This window comes from Peromyscus maniculatus, chromosome 3 (assembly GCF_049852395.1).
Source record: "Peromyscus maniculatus bairdii isolate BWxNUB_F1_BW_parent chromosome 3, HU_Pman_BW_mat_3.1, whole genome shotgun sequence".
Taxonomy (NCBI): Eukaryota; Metazoa; Chordata; class Mammalia; order Rodentia; family Cricetidae; genus Peromyscus; species Peromyscus maniculatus.
Window position 1 is genome coordinate 91895279 of NC_134854.1, and position 4530 is coordinate 91899808.

The 4530-nt window shown below is 40.7% G+C and overlaps 1 pseudogene across 1 annotated transcript; it reads right to left on the reverse strand.

Annotated features, from left to right (window-relative positions):
* Window positions 1–566: 566 nt before the first annotated feature.
* LOC102926481 (immunoglobulin kappa variable 4-1 pseudogene) lies at window positions 567–1219 on the reverse strand (annotated as a pseudogene). The gene is made up of 2 exons (XR_013049647.1): window positions 1166–1219; window positions 567–1000 (listed from the first exon to the last, which is right to left on the reverse strand). The product of XR_013049647.1 is annotated as an immunoglobulin kappa variable 4-1 pseudogene (transcript).
* Between the last annotated feature and the right edge of the window lie 3311 nt (window positions 1220–4530).

The window sequence follows — 4530 nt, forward strand, 5'->3', positions numbered from 1 at the left end:
GTGAAGCAAGATTGTTGAGAAGGAAAAGACACTTGCCACTGAGCTTGACATCAGACCTGAGATTTATCCCCAGAACCCATATCACAAAAAGAAAGACTCATTCCCAAGTTGTCCTCTGACTGCACTTGTGCACCTACATACATGTACACATACATGTACACATGCATGCACAAAATGTAATTAACTAAAATGTAATTTAAAATTAAAAGAATTTATGAAAAAGGAAAGAAAAACCTTGAGAAATAATTAGCAGAAAAGAAGTAAGAAAGTCCTCTAGCAGCTAGAAAAATAAAGAAACTTTCCTAGAGCAACAAACTGAAATGATTTTTCCCTACATCATCACTTCAGCCTATAGAGTCATATGTTAGACACCAGAACTCCAGATCCATAAAAATATAAATCTCTAATACTGAAGCAACAGAATTTGTGGTAGTGTATTACAGGACAGAAAGATAATACTGGGTTCTTTCGTGCATTTCCATATCTATGTTCTTTGTACTGAAAGACATAAGAGACATTGAACCCATTTCATTTTGCTGGGCTCTGCAAACTTTTACATCAGTGTTTCAGGCACACCAGCTCTCAGGCAAAAGGGGGAAGTGGAAGTGTGCAGGTCCAGGGCTGTGTGTGGTGCAGCAGCTGCTGAGACTTTCAGAGGAGGTTTTTGTTGGAGGCTGAAGCACTGTGGGAGGATAACTGTGTAGCTGCTGACAGTAATAATCTGCCAGATCTTCAGCCTGAACACTGTTGATGGTGAGAGTGTAATCTGTCTCAGACCCACTGCCTATGAAGCGATCAGGGACCCCAGTGTCCCGAGTGGATGCCCAGTAGATCAGACGTTTAGGAGCCTGCCCTGGTTTCTGCTGGTACCAGCTCAAATAGTTCCTGCTGTTGCTGCCAAACAGACTCTGACTGGACTTGCAGCTGATGGTGACCTTCTCTCCTGCTGACACAGCCAGGGAGGATGGAGACTGGGTCATCACGATGTCCCCACAGATACCTGTGACCATGAAATGACAATGAACATGCACAGAAACACAAACACACATTATGACATTTAAATTGTCATTTAGTGTCGTTATAATATCATATTGTCAAAGTATTATTATGTAAGAAACATTGTGTCCTGACCCTGAAATAATTATAATATTTTTGAATTTCTTACCAGACACCCAGAGCAGCAGGGACATGAGAACTTGAGTTTGTGACTCCATCTTGCTCCCCCTGCTGTATGATGCAGTTCTCACTGGAAAGCCCTTGTTTATAAATTCTGAGCAGCTGGGCTGGGCTGGAAGGGCTCATGCAAAGCAGTCAGCAAACACAAAAGCAAATGCCTGAGCAGTTTGTGTGAGAGTGGCTGGTGTCAGTCAACAGACAAACATACCTTCACAGAGAGCATGAGCTTTCACTGAAAGGGATCCATTTACTGCTTTCCAAGAGAACTCTACTAGGTGCTCTAAGAGCAACTGTGGGTTAATATCCAAGACATATTTAAATCAGGTGAATTTTGCAGAAATGTGAGGAGAGATATCTCAAATTGTCAGTCCTAGGGAAATCATAAGATATGCTCTCAAAACTTGCATTAACAAAATAGGAAACAGAATAAGAAGACATGCAATAAAAGAAGGGAGAGAGATGGGGGAAGGGGGTTATTGGGTCAAAATTTGTTATCATCCATCTGCAAAGCCACTCTTATACAGAGGACAATGAAAAGTGTCTCAGACATTTGGCCTCCAGTTTCAGGATAAGTATAGGACAGAGATGCAAAGAAAATCCCAGAATTCTCTCTGTGGAAATCATGGGGGTCATGAATTTAAGCCCAGGATCAGAGAAGCTTTAATCTTGAAGCAAAGATAAACCCAGCAGAAACTAGCAAGTGTCATCGCCACCACTTTGATAACTGAAAGATGCCTCTAAATTTGGGGAAATGGAAGGGAAATAAAAGAAACCAAATGTATTATGGGACTGGGGAACAAGTGGTAGGAATAAAAATTGTGTCATCTCCTTAAAAAAAAGAAACCAAATTTCTCCAAGATGTCATGGCTGTAGACAAACACTGCCAACAGTGTTTATTCCAGAAATGCATATTCGATGGTAATTTAGAAATTAGCTATATTGAAATGGGTCAACATGGTCTTGCTGACATAGTGAACAGACAAAAACTTTGCCAGAAGGGGTATAGCCATCCCAAATCAAGCAATAATTGTACAAAGAAAAATAGACCACAACATCATAGATTTTTGCCATCCAAAGGAAAAAATATTTGTGTATGGATGAAAATCACTAACAATAACAGAAATCAAAGAACCTTCCAAGATTCAGAGTAGTGAATCATGAAAACATATATAAGAAGTACATTATAGACCCAGTATTCTGTGTAAATTACAAAAAACAAAAATAAATAAAATATCATGATAAAGAGTTGAGATTCACATCTGTAATCCCAGAACTGGAGAGACAGTAGCAAGAGGACCATAAGAGTAAAGCTAGCCTGGAGTACATAGCAAGTTCTAGGTAAGTTTCTGTGATTCCCTGTTTTCATCAATCCTATCTGACTATCACAATCTTCACCCCTCCTCTTCCAAAGAGATCCCTGAACCCTCAAGGAGGAGTTTGATTATGACATTCCCTTTATGACTGAATGTTCCAAGGTCTCCCACTCTCTGTACCTTGTCTACTTGTGATTCTCTGTATTAGTTCTTATCTATTGCAGCAAGAAGCTTCTCTGATAGAAGCTAATTAGGACACTGACCTATAGTATAACAGAATTATGAGTCATTTCATCGTTGTGTTCCTTTAGCAGAAATAATATCTAGGTTTCCAGTGGGTCCATGACCTATCTAGTCTCAGGTTCTTGGCCACCAGCATAGTATCAGGCATGGGTTGTATCTCATGGAATAAGCATTGAGTCCAATTACATAGAAGTGGGTTACTTCCACAACCATTCTAGATCACAGGGTTTATGGCTGGGTTGGTTGTCATCTCTCTCCTCTGGTAGAATGCAGATTATCTTTCAGCACCATGGACACTAGTCAGTCGGTGTGAAAGCTCTAGTTGGGCACCAGCCAATTTCTCCATGTTTAATGAGATATGTTAGGGATGAAAGAGAGTAGTAAGGGAAGGAATACAGGAATGGACAATTAACACTAAGAGCCATTTGAGAGATCTTATGGAAACCTACTTCAGTAGAGACTTCCTAAGACGTAAACATATGAAAGACATTTAAGTGAAGTCAGCAAATAATAAAGGTTTGTTAAACCTCAACTAGACATCTTCCACCACCACATGAAACCTCCAGTGTAAGGAATGGGTTACATCTTAATAAGTTGTTGCTTAGAGGGTCACCATGGAAGCCCCAAACAACTCTGGCTATTACTTGCTCTCCACAAACTGATAACAAAGACCTATTGCTCAAGAGACTTGTTTCTTTTTAATTTCAGGCTGAGGGAGAGCCACAGAGTTGCCTGTGCAAAGTGCAGATACACACACACACAAACACACACACACACACACACACACACACACACACACACACACACACACACACACACCTGTAACCATGGGCTTCCGGATGCTGTCATAAGGGGGCAGGGATGTATGAACTGTGTATTCCCGGCAAATCTCAGACACTCACCATGAGATTATGTAGGCTGGTTCAAGAAACATGGATTTTATATCTATTGGTTTTCCTTCAAATATAAAACATATTTATATCACTTGCCTCACCCCAGAGTCTCCTTACTTTTGTCTGACTTTTTTCACCTTACCTACCATGTGTTGCTAGAGTTTTTCTGGTCCTGCCTGGCCCACGGTCAGGACAAATCTTTCTCACTTGCCAGCCCCACAACCACTCAAACCCAACCAAGTAACCACACAGAGACTTATGTTACTTATAAACTGTATGGTTGTGGCAGGCTTCTTGCTAACTGTTCTTATAGCTTAAATTAACCCATTTTTATTAGTCTATACCTTGCCCTACCCACTTATAAAATAAACACACACACACTTATATTATTTAAACTGTTTGGCCTAATGGCTCAGGCTTCTAGCTATCTAATTCTTACATCTTAAATTAACCCATTTCTATTAGTCTATAAATTGCCACATACCTAGTGGCTTACCGGTACCTTACATCTGGATTGTCATGGTTGCGGCTGGCAGCATCTCTCTGCCTCAGCCTTCCATGTCCCAGAATTCTCTTCTCTGCTTGTCCAGCCTATACTTCCTGCCTGGCTACTGGCCAATCAGCATCTTATTTATACAGAGCAATATCCACAACAACCATGAGATTTGCATATTGTTCTCTGAGGCTTCTTTGCAAGTGTCAAATAGAAGCTCACCTGCAACCTTGCTTTAACTGGTCTGGAATCTTTAGTTCAGCTTCTCAAATGAAATTCTCTACTCAGTTCCTGGGGCTGCTGATGCTCTGGATACCTAGCAAGGATGGAGAAAAGAAATAAAGTGAATGGGGATTCATGGCGATCTATAGGAGGCTGCTGCCATCCATATGTGTTCAGTTCACATGTAACA